General features: G+C 32.8%; 1 long non-coding RNA gene across 1 annotated transcript; it reads left to right on the forward strand.

Annotated features, from left to right (window-relative positions):
- The first annotated feature begins 3,496 nt into the window (after positions 1 to 3,496).
- On the forward strand, positions 3,497 to 10,749 carry LOC124896317. The gene is made up of 2 exons (XR_007052677.1): positions 3,497 to 3,894; positions 10,403 to 10,749. It is a non-coding gene; the product is annotated as an uncharacterized LOC124896317 (long non-coding RNA).
- Positions 10,750 to 12,916: the final 2,167 nt, after the last annotated feature.

The following is a 12,916-nucleotide window of genomic DNA, read 5'->3' on the forward strand; positions in this document are numbered from 1 at the left end:
TACATTTTGTATTTACGGGGGAGAATTCTGAACAATAGTGTGTGATGAATTTGTTTGAGAAGTAGTGCCAATTTGCTAGAAAATCTCTGCAAATTTACAGAGGAGAGAAAGAAAAAAGGGGTTGGGAGATGGGGATAAACGAATTTATTTGACGGGAGTAGAAAGAAATACCGATGTCGTGGTGGGGGGGAGGGGCGGTGTTTGTAGGGATAGGGGGTGGTGTTGGACGGATTTGATGGAGGATTAGGAAGAGCAGGGCAAGGGGCAAGGGGAGGAGGGGCAGGGTGGCTGAAGAAGAAAGTAAATGGGGTGTTTTCTTATTTTTTTAGATATATATATATATATATATATATATATATATATATATATATATATATATATATAAATTAAAAAAATATTATTTACGTGGCTCTGAAGTGGCAGTGATGTGGCGCTGACGTGTGGACGCGTGTAACGCACTCTCCGTTGTGAAAGTGGTATTACATCTTTAAGGGTTAAACTAATACACTTTAAAGATGTTAAGGGGGTAAATAAATATATGTTAAGTTAAAGGTCTAAAGTGAGTTGTGACGACAAGTTCGGGGGGAAAATAATGTCTTTTCTCTTATTTTAGAGTATTAGTTCAACCTTTTTTTTTTTCTTTTTTCTTTTTTTTTTTACTTTTATCATGATTTAAGTTTATATATATTGTGTAAGGTTGTTTTTAGAATCTCAAATATGTGATAGTAGTTTAGTTATATTATCAATTAAGAATATTTATTCAGAGATTTACATAATTATCTAATTAATGATCTTACAACACTATCAACCAAGTCTTGCTCAGTATAACTCATGTCAAAGCTATAAGAATTAAAAAATACAGAAGTAGAGAGGACATAACAAATAATAGAAAAGCATTGACAAGGAATAGTAATTAATGACACTATTATATTATATAAAAATATTTTTTACCAAAGTGCATAAAAATTAAGCTTCTTGTTAATGGGGAGAATGGGTTTTAAACATATGATTGATGCGAGTTGGTGAAAGTGATATCATAACCATATTATTTGTTTTTACCACATCTTGGGCGTTATCAATCTTATCTAGATCAAGATGTGAAAGAGCCTTTTCAACTTTCACAAAATACAAAATTGGTAGTATGTAACAGTAATATTACGAGGTGAAATTAAAAGATATTTATGTGTTACTATGTGGAAGTCCCTCTTATTGTTCTCTAGTTAATGAAACATCAGTCAATTTTGACATATATAATGGAAAGAAGAAAAAAAAGTAAACATTTGAGAAAGATGTTTTATTGGTGCATGTAAGAAGATAGATAATGAAAACCATACAGTTATTGTTTTTAAATACTTCCTATCTTAGGCAACATATATATTTTTCCAGATGCTAAAAGGGCTTTTTTGGAAGTGTATAGCAATTGCTTGGGACTTAATTAGGTCCACCTATGCATTACAATTAACGTGTTAACTAATTAATTGGACTACTAAATACATCTATGCAACTATGATTGTTCACAATCACATTTAAGAGCCTTGCGGGTTGTTTGGTAGAGTGTAAAAGAATAATGCTGAATAAGGTGTATTAGTAATGTTTGCATTATTAACACAAGTATTAGTAATGTTGATATTAGTTATGCAAACATTATTTCTTACACATTATTTGATTTGATGTATTAAAAATAATATATATTTACATAATTTTTATTAAAAATATTTATTTACCGAAATACTCTTTTTATACATTACTATCTTTTCAAGTTTAGAAGAAAATAGCAGCAACACATTTGTAGATTTCAATTCTACGATAAAACTGACAATTTCTAACATAAAATTCCAAAAAAAAAAAAAAAAAGAGAGAGAGTTGGTTGGTTGTATGGCATTCAAAACAAAAGGAATATGAGCACCCATATTCTAAAAAATGAGAGAGAATCAACGGTAATACAAATGGAAGCAACCACCACTGTTGTATTCAAATACCCAAATACCTAATTTTCATTTGCTCATTTTCATTGTAAAAAGAAATCTGAGGAAGGAATACAATCTTGAAAACTCAATTTTTACTTTTTCTCTAAGCCCACTTTTCTTTGAAAACTCAATTTTCACATATTCTCCATATCCAAAAGGCCTGAGAATGAAATCAATGAAATTTAACTAGAATAAAGAGAAAGAAATCGAAAAATAAGAAGATGTTTGATTAAGAAGGAAGAAGATGCGGAGAAATGGTGGGGAAAGAAGTTGGTTATTTTGAGGGATAAATTTATCATTTAATAAGTTAATACATGTATTGAAATGTATTGTATTACTAATACATAGAAAAGAGGAGTAATAGTAATTATACATAACCTAATACCTACTATAGTGTATAACTAATGCCTTGCGTCAGTTATACACAGACAAAAAATGTATCAAATAAGACACTAATAATACACAAGAATAATACATGCATTACTTTTGCTAACACACTCTACCAAATGACCTCCTTACTTGTCAATGATGAAAACAACGTTTTTCGTAAAATCTCACAGATGGATTTGGGGAGAATAAAGAATAGTTGATTAAACAAAAACTAGATAAGATTAATTTGTCTTTGATAAAAGAAGTGAACCAATTAAAATGTATTACCAATAACTTTTACCTGCTAAATCTAAACACATATGACTAGCCATAAATTAAATATGTGTAAAGATATGATACTTGGGCTGATTTGGAGGTAAGTTATATAGGTATAAAATTATGCATAAATAATACCATGTTTAATAATTAGTTAGGAAGTAAATTATTCATGTATAAAACTAATTAGACTTGCACTGACAAATAAAAATATAGTGTTTTGGATTTGAACTTAGAACTTTAAGTGAATTTTAAACCCCTAACGATTGAGTCACCCACTAGTTTTCACTTGAAGGGATTCAAAACTAATGTATGTATGCATGTGTGTATATAAAATTCAAAAAAGATAATATCTTAGAGCCCTGGGACTTTTAGGTCTAACTCGATCTCAAAAGTGAGCTCATAAGAGGCGGATTATCCAAATCCATATAAGCAAACCATTAGTCAATTTCCTTTAATGTACTTACGAATTCAATACATAATTAGGGCTAAATTGTAGTTTTATTCCATCTATCAACATTCACTATTACATTGCAATTAGGGAGAAATACAAACAACTGAATGATTAATATGATTACTCCACCATTAATGGACCTTCGAGATTCAATTGAGTTTCTGTAATGAAAGAGTGGGGTGAAGAAGAAGAAGAATCGAGGGGGGGAGAGAGAATAGAAGAGATTCGTACAGAGAGAATATTTTGAGAGGGAAATACCAATTAACTGTCTAACTGTCAATTCCTAATTCCGTTGAGATATTTATTGGGAGCTGAGATGGACATTTAATCTACACCATTGGTTAGAGTTGATTTCACCCGTCCTTTTTAAGTCGGTTGCCAATTATACTCCAGCATGGTTTATTCTCCTCCACACACGTGTTCTCTTTACTTTACTCTTTGCTTAAATTTCCCTTTTTATCCTTAAGTTCAACTACTCTGACATTAGAACCCTAATCTATTACAATCCCTCTTCTATCAAAGCAACCTTGTCCTTAAGGTTGCATCTGAGGCACGAACTAAGGGAAGCAAATATAGATGGAACTCCAGTCCTCCCAAGTAGATTCGTTCATCCCAAGATTCGCCTACTGGACCAACACCCAAATTGATGTTGTGTTGTTGACCTTCACTGTTCGCCATCATAAAAGGGCCAATGATTTCATGAGTATTTGTCCTTCACCATTACAGCTAGGTGACTATTGTTGGGAGCCTATATCTAGACCTATGTTTCTTGATCTAACAAATATGAAATATCAAGTGGATCTGCGGCCTCAGTGAAAACTCCAAACTGTGAGCCACTACTCCAATCTTTTCTATTACTGTGTAGGATCTATAATACTTTGCGTTTAGTTTTAGATGTTATCACACTTCTACTAATGATTTTTGATAAGGTTGTAGTTTTAAGTAGACATTATCCCCCACTTGTAATGACCTCTCCAATCGGTGTTGGTCTGCGTAAAATTTATTCGAGCTTAAGCAACTTGTAAATTATCCTTGAGATATTGCAAGACTTTTTGTCTTTGGTCCACATAATCGATCTCCTGCTTGAGTATGTGTAGAGTGGGCCAATGAACCCATGGGAATATGTGGGGGCGAATGCCCATATAAGGTCTCAAATGGAGTAGTTTGTAGTTAAGTATAGTTGGTATTGTACCAAAATTCAGTTAGATGCAATCACTTTGAATACTATTTAGGCTGACCAAATACCATATCCCTTAGATATATTTTCACACGTTTCTCGTGTCTCTCATTCTGCTCATCTGATTATAGATGGTCGGCTGAAGTCATATTGAGCCTAATTCTCAGCGACTTAAATATTTGGTTCCAGAAGAGGTTAGTAAAGTGGAGTTTCCATTAGTGACAATAGATTGAGACAATCCATGTAGTCTATAATCTTTCTTAAGAACACATCATCCATACATTATGCAGTGCATAGATATTTCAGTGTGCTAAAATGACCACTCTTGGTCAATCTATCCATCACCACCAAAATAGAGTCTTTATGATATGAATTGGGTACCTCTTCTATAATGTCCATTCCAATATCCCTCCAAGGAGCTTAAGGAATAGGCAAAGGCTGTAAGAATTCTAGATAGTAGACATTTTCATATTTAACTCTCTGACAAATGTCACACTCTCTCACCCCACTTGAAAATATCCTCCTTCATATTAGGCCAATAAAATAATATCTTAATCCTTTTATAAGTGGCATGTTGGCCTAATTGACCCCTAAAAAATGAAAGATGTAAGATTTTCCAGATTCTTATCCTCAAGTCAGTTTCTTTTTCCACAAAGAGATTTTTTATGTATCTGATAATATTGTAATACCTCGCAAAATTCTCTCGTAGTCTGATCCTTAGAGCGTGTTCAGTGAAGTGTTAATCCATCCCTAAAAGGTTGAGAAGTGTCTTTCCTAGTGAGAAGTATTTTGAACTGTATAGAATTTTTCCAATATTGACTTTTTATCATATAGAGAATTAAATAAGCTTTCCATCGATACTAAATTCGCCTAAATCTGACACTCGGGCGAAGAGTTAGAGCTATTTTAGTGAGATAGTGTGCCACCTGGCACTTTAGCGCGTCGCGAAGCCAGCCGAAATGGCAATCGTTAAAATCCAGTGAGCCTCCGCGATAATGGCGCGTCGCGCCAAGGCTTAATTTTAGAATTGCCAATTTACAGTGCACCAACGCGCTTTCACCGCGTTGCGGTGCCTTTCTAGTTCGCAACCAAGGTCGCAATACGATTTCCACCCCATTGAGCTATCAAGCAGTTTTAAGATTGTCCAATTTCCAGTGAGCTAGTGCGTCGCGCCAACATGTAAAATCGAGATTTTTTAGTTTAATTCCAAGGGTGAAAAGGGTCTTTTCCCAACCCCTGTATATACTCCTTAATACGGAATTTGGCCTAATTTCACCCAAAATATCATTATTTTCTCTCAAAGTTGTTCAAGAACAAGAGCTAGGGTTTCTACAAAATCAAAACCCTTCCTTCTTCTTCAAGAGAAATCAAGAATCTCTCCAAGAGCTTTCAAGAAAGAGTTTCTCCAAGGTATGCAGATGTTGATTCTTGGGTCCCTTTCATCCAAAAAGCTCAAGAACCCTTTTCTAAATTTCAAAGCTTTTATGTTTATGAGTTTTCATGATTCATGTGAGTTGAAATTGATGTTCATGCTATTATTGAGTTGTGATTCATGTTTGCTTACAAGGTTTTCAAGCTTTGACCCTAGTATGTAGTATTCATATGATGTTCATGATAAACCCTCTTTAAGTTGCTTGTTAAGTGGTGTGTTCATGTCAATTAAGTATAAAAATTGTTGAATAAGCAAAGCATGCTCCCCATATGCTTGATAAAATGCTTATGTGAATGAATTAGAGCCATTATAGCATATTGACTAGAAATCCCCAATTATGTGTAAGCCCATGCATGCCAAGTGTTTGTTGAAAAGCCTTAGTGAATGAATTGTGGCATGATAGCATGAAATTCTCTAATTATGTGCTCTTTGATACATGCTAAGACTTTAATACATACTAAGTGTTTGATGAATGAATTGTAACATGATAGCATGAAGTTCCCCAATTATGTGTTCTCCGGTACATGCCAAGACTTATATATGTGCGAAGTGCTTGATGCAAGGCCTTGTTGAATGGAGTATGATCCAATAGCATGTCCCCCTATGTTATTACATGTTTAGGATTCCTAAATGCTTGAAGTGATGCCTTAGTGATTGTGATGTTGAATGATTATCCATGGTTTTAATTATTCAAGAATGGTTATGTTTTACTTTTATGTTATCGAGTCTTGGGGGTATTTATACCCGACAATTTAGCTGTTGTCTAGAGCCTGTGTCAGTTTTCATGATAATTCCAGTTGATCCATGATTCTCAGAACTCAGTGATCTATATAGAACTCTGTATTCTCAGACTGATACAGAACTTAAGAAATCTTAGTAATATCTGTAATCGACGTAATCTCAGTATGGCTAGTAATCTAGCCTCAGTTCTGTACTCAACTCAGATCTAGTAGTATTCAAGTGTTCAGTTCAGTCCTCAGTAGTATTTGAGTAATCTATCTTGAGCTCAGTGTCATCCAGTCAGATAACGAGATTCAGTAGTATTCCGTCAGATACGGAACCAAGTGAGTTTATCTTAACTCAGTCAGATCATTTGAGAAACATGATCAGTATCAGATTCAGCTTAGTTTGTATTCAGTTAAAAATCAGTTCAGAGTCTTTCAGTTGGGAGTAGGAGATAGCACCGAGCGAGGGCAGGGATGACGGCTCTTCGTCAGAGAGTCAGAGTCGTTAGGAGCAATCCCTGAATTCTAGAACTGCGTAGCCAGCGCAGGATGCAGGAGTCACCCGTCAGGAAAGGCTAGTCACCCGTCAGATAAACTTGACCATTATATTGCCTTAGGCTTGACTTCCTGCAAGGGTCACCCGTCAGATTGGCTTGACCAGAGAGGTCTTTACCCATGGAACGGTATTGACACCCTTCCAGCTGGGGTTACAGGTTGGACCCCACCAGTTGAGATTCGGGGCATGTCAGTTAAGTGACTACTTCCCACAGTGTAATTTTAGTATCATTCTTCAGAAATCAGGACTGTCAGATACAGTCATCTATCTCAGTAAGGAACTCAGATAGTTTCATTAATTCATGGACCACCCGTCAGATAGGCTTGGTCCCATATAAAGTTATTCAGTATCAAATCTAGAGATCATCCGTCAAATAGGCTTGATCTCAGTCTCATATTCAGTTGAGTAATCTCATTATCAGATCTAGATATCACTCGTCAGATAGGCTTGATCTCAGTCTCAAATTTAGTTGAGTAATCTCATTATCAGATCTAGAGATCACCCGTCAGATAAGCTTGATCTTAGTCTCAGATTCAGTTGAGTATTCTTGTTATCAGATCTAGAGATCACCCATCAGATAAGCTTGATCTCAGTCTCATATTAAGTTGAGTAATCTCATTATCAGATCTAGAGATCACCCGTCAGATAGGCTTGATCTCAGTCTCAGATTCAGTTGAGTATTCTTGTTGTCAGATTCAGAAACGATCATTTCTTATCATTGATAGTAAACTCCGAAATCATCCATTAGAGAGGTTTGCTCTCTGATGCAATCAGTTAAGAGTAGAAAGCTTTGAAATCAGTCATTGATATGGGTATATTCAGTTAATCATCTTCAATATCCTCAGATTCTGAGATCACTCGCTAGATAAGACTGATCTCACCTCAGTACTCATTTATCAGTATCAGATGATTTAGTTGTTTAGTATCTCAGTATTAGTAGTGAGTTCAGATGTTAGTAATGTAGTACTCGAGTTTCAATACTCAGAGTCGTGATGATTGTGATTATGGTTTGTGCATTCATTCATGTGTTCTCATTCAGTACTCTCATGATTATTCAGTGAAGTAATTGTTCATGCATAAGCCATTGCATTTAGCCTTACCTCGTCTGCATACTCGGTACATTTCCGTACTTAAGCATTTGTGCTATGGTGTTTTATTTGACACCATAGGTTCAGAGGTACGAGATCCAGAGTACCCTTAGCAGTTCAGTCTCAGTCAGCAGCAGTAGATATAGCAGTGAGTTCTCTTCATTCGAGGATGATCCTTTTATTATTTTTGTATCAAATTTTATTTATTTTCAGTAGACGAAGTTAATTGGGGACATGTCCCATCAACTCCACAGTTCAGACAGTTTAGAGGCTTTTCAGACAGATGTATCAATATTCAGTTTTCAATTTTGAGTATTTTTAGATGTTTTGAACCTTATGGCCAGTTTCTGCATTTATTATATATATTATGCAGTGTTCAGGTACAGATATCAGTAGAGGATTGGCTTATGGTCCTCTGGGATCATGAGCACCATGTGACGTTCTGGTTCCAAAAAATCGAGTCGTTATAGATACTCTAGTACAATGTGTAACTATCCATGTTGGTTGGTATAGTGATTAGTTTTATGATCACTAAGTAGGTTCCAAAGTAGTCATAGTAGATAGGTATACTTTTTGTTCCTTCCTTCTAGATAAAGCATCAACAACCTTCTTTTCAGTTTCTTTTTTTTATATTGCACTTCATAATCCAACTCAGTAGCTTAGTGAGCCTTTTCTGTTATAGTGCAGTAGTGACCCTTTTTTCTAGTAAAAACTTTAGACTATAATAGTCAATCCTGATAATAAAATATCTCACTATAAGGTAATGTCTCCACCTATCCACTGTAGATAGAACTTTTAGGTACTCATTTTCATGTGTTGATAACCCTCAGTTTCTAGGACTCAATACCTTGCTAAAATAGGCTAGGAGTCTACAGTCCTACATCAATACTGCTTCAATCCCTTTATCACAAGCATTAGTCTCTGCTATAAAAGGCTTAGAAAAGTCAGTCAAGGAGAAGACAGGTATAATAGTCATGGCCTCTATCAACTCTTGAAAAGCACTATCAGCCTCTATACTCCAGTTAAATAAATTCTTCTTCAATAAGGTAGTGAGAAATTTGCCAATCCACTCATAATTTTGAACAAACCTCATGTAATAGCCAGTAAGTCTCAAGAAATTGGAGTTTTGGGTACATTCCAAATTACCATAGCCTCGATCTTAGCAAAGTTTGTTTTCACTTCTTAACCGGTAATGATGTTTCCTGAATACTCCACCCTATCTTGTCTAGTTGCACACTTGAAATTTTTAGCATACAATTATTATTTTCTAAGAACCTGCAGTACCTTTCTCAGATGTTCACATGTTTTTTAATATTAGTGCTACGTACAAGAGTATCATAAAAAAACTAGAACAAACTACCTCAAATAGTTTTGAACACATCCTTCATTAGATATTAAAATGCGGTAGAAGCATTGGTCAGGCAAAAAGCATCACCTTAAACTTAGAATTCCCCATATGTGTCCTGAAGGCAGCTTTATGAATGTTTGGTTCATTCATCTTTATTTAATGGTAGTCAACCCTTAGGTTAATATTAGAAAACACCACAGCTCCCTGGAGTACATCTAATAGATCATCCATAAGAGAAATTGAGAATTTTTCCTTCACAATCATGTTGTTTAATTCTTTATAGTCCACACAAAACCTTCAAGTACTATCTTTCTTCTTGACCGACAACGCAAGAGATGATAAAAGCAAATGGTCGAATTAAATAATTTCATTGTCTAACATTTTCTTTACTTGATTTTTTATTTTATTTTTCTAGCAAAAGTTATATCTATAGGGCCTAATACTCATAAAAATTGTTTCAGATTTCAAGAAAATAAAATGGCCGTGTTGTCTCTTAGGAGGCAAGGTGGTAGGCTCCTAAAAACATCTACAAATTCTTCCAAGATTGTGTTTATTACCAAAGACAAATTTTGTTGCTCTTTTTTTGTAAGGCTATTATAGTAAACAAATGTCCCCATATAAACTTGCCCGTCCTCGATAGTTGTTTCACATTATTAGTTGTCATGCTCTAAGATTAATTTACACTTTAATTTCTTTCTATTTTAATTTCTTAAATTCTCCCAACAAATTCAGCACACTATTGGTGAAATTTATAAGTCTCGTACAAATTTTTTCAATGAATTTTGTCCAACTAATGGTTCTCTTACTTAGATGGTAGAAAAAAATACCATGACTCTACTCTTCCATTAAGACGGAGAACAATAATTTCTAGCTTCTCTTCAGGATTAATCACATGATTAAACTGAAAATATCTCTCACACTTTTTTAACCATGAATGTGGTCACCATTTGCAAAGTAGGTAAATTCAATTTTATGGTGAAATGTAGTCACCTGACCTTGTCTTCCTGCAGGTACACCATTGTTACTTTCTTTACCAGTCCAACCACCAAATTATCCAGCTTGCATATTGGGTGGGGCGCCAATATGTCATCTCTGTTTGGTCCCAACCTTTTCATTAGCATATCCAATTTCTTTTCAAGGTGATCAATATTCACATCAGTGGCCTTCGCCTTCTAAAATACAACTGCTAAATAAGAAGTGAACCAAGATTTCAACTTTTTCAAGCCTTCCTTCATGGCTTTGGATCATATTTTTGTAATCGTCATTTGTAGGGCCAAAATCTTGCTTTGATATCAATTTGTAATGTACTTAAGAACTCAATACACAATTAGGGTTAAATTATAGTTTATTCCATCAATCAGCATTCATTATTACATTGCAATTAGGGAGAAATATAAATAACCGAATAATTAGTATGACTAATCCTATATTGATAGACCTTCGAGCTCCAGTTGAGTTCCTATAACAGAAGAATGAAGTTAGAAAAAAAATCGAGAGAGAGGAGAAGAGATTCATAGAGAGAGAATATTTTGAGAGGGAAATTACCAACTAAATATCTAACTGTCAATCCCCAAATCTGTTGAGATATTAATTAAGAGTTGAGGTGGACATTTAACCTGCACAGTTGATTAGAACTGATCTCAACTGACCTTTTTAAGTTGTTTGTCAGTTATGCTTCAATGTGGTTTATTCTCCTCCACATACGTGTCCCTCTTTATTTTACTCTTTGCTAAACGTTCTCTTTTTATTCTTAATTTCAACTACTCTGGCATTAGAACCCTAATCTATGATATCTCTCAATCAATGTGACTTACTTTAACTCACTCTAACATAGTGCAAATAAAAGAATCCCAAAACGAGGTATAATAACATAAAGAAAAAAATCATATACTTCTTTTGTTTCAGTTTATTTGTCTTATTTCTCTTTTTAATCAATTTTAAAAAATTTCTTTGCAACTCTTTAATTTCAACTTTTCACATGGCATGTTTAAGATCACATGCAATATATTTTAATACATTTAACATGTCTTTAGTTTAAAACTGTAAGATTCAATGATCTTTTTTTTTCTTAAATTATGTGTTAAATCAAAACTAGACAAATAAATTAAAATTAGTAAGTATTTATTTTTCAAAAGGGATGCTTCATATTAGAGAAATTAGGCTAATTTTCCAAGTTGTGAGGAGATTTAGAGCCCGTTTGGTCATGAAATTTTTTTTTTCGAAAATTTTTTTTGGAGTTGAAAATTGTGGTGTTTGGCCATGAAAATTCGAAAAATCATTTTAATTTTTTTTTGAAAAGGGAAAACATATTTTTGGTGTTTTCACAATTTTTCAACCCCAATTCCAACTTTTATTATTATTACATATAATTTCAATTTGTTAGATTTTTACATAAAACTCTCCTTATAACATTACTTTTTCAATATTACGTATATAACAGTTTTAAAGAATAAGATAATTATAATTTCAAACTTAATGTTATCCTAATTAATATATATCTCTTTTTCAATCTCATCATTATTTTTTTTCTTATTTAATTTTCTCCCTTATTTAAGACATTATTTTACTACTAATGATCCTAATTACTATAATATTATAATAATAATAATAATAGTAATTTTTCGGTTGTGATACGGACGTTTAAGGAATTATAGTCATGTAATTAATAATGAATAATCATTTTCTATATTTATGGAATTAGTAAAGTTGTAGCAGATTAGTTTACCACTGCCACAATTTTTCTCATTTTTAATTTTATTATATATATTATATTGTGTACATCTTTATTATACTATTCAAATATAAATAGTTTATACCATATATATGCTAAAAATATAAATAGGTGATACATATTTTTCATAAAAAAATATGTCTAATTTAACAAATTTATACCTTAAACTGCAACTGCTGCCTTTATATACCGTATTACTTGGTATCTTTATACACAAAATATTATATTTATACCCATAAATATATAAAGTATTAATTTATAACAGAAATATACAAAGTATGTTATATATAAAGTTTATATCATGTATATATAATATACACACATATATAAATATACAAAGTATTAAGAAACATACTAAGCATATTTATAACATAAATATACAAAGCATGTTATATATGAAGTTTATACCATGTATATACCATATACACACATATAAAAATATACAAAGTATTAAGAAACATACTAAGCATATTTATAACATAAATATACAAAGTATGTTATATATGAAGTTTATACCATGTATATATCATATACACATATATATAAATATACAAAGTATCAAGAAACATACTAAGCATATTTATATATTTATGGTATATGATATAATATACCATAAATATGCAAAGTGTGTTTTACATAGAAATAATTTATTCACACACAGTAAAATCTTTCATTTATAAGAAAATTAAGCAAATAAATTAGCGGCACCCCAAAATTTAATAACAACTCATCATTTTCTATTTTTTAGGAACGAAAAATAAATGAAATAAATTATATAAATTTCTAAAAAAAT

The sequence above is a fragment of the Capsicum annuum genome, chromosome 1 (genome assembly GCF_002878395.1).
Source record: "Capsicum annuum cultivar UCD-10X-F1 chromosome 1, UCD10Xv1.1, whole genome shotgun sequence".
In the NCBI taxonomy this organism is placed as follows: Eukaryota; Viridiplantae; Streptophyta; class Magnoliopsida; order Solanales; family Solanaceae; genus Capsicum; species Capsicum annuum.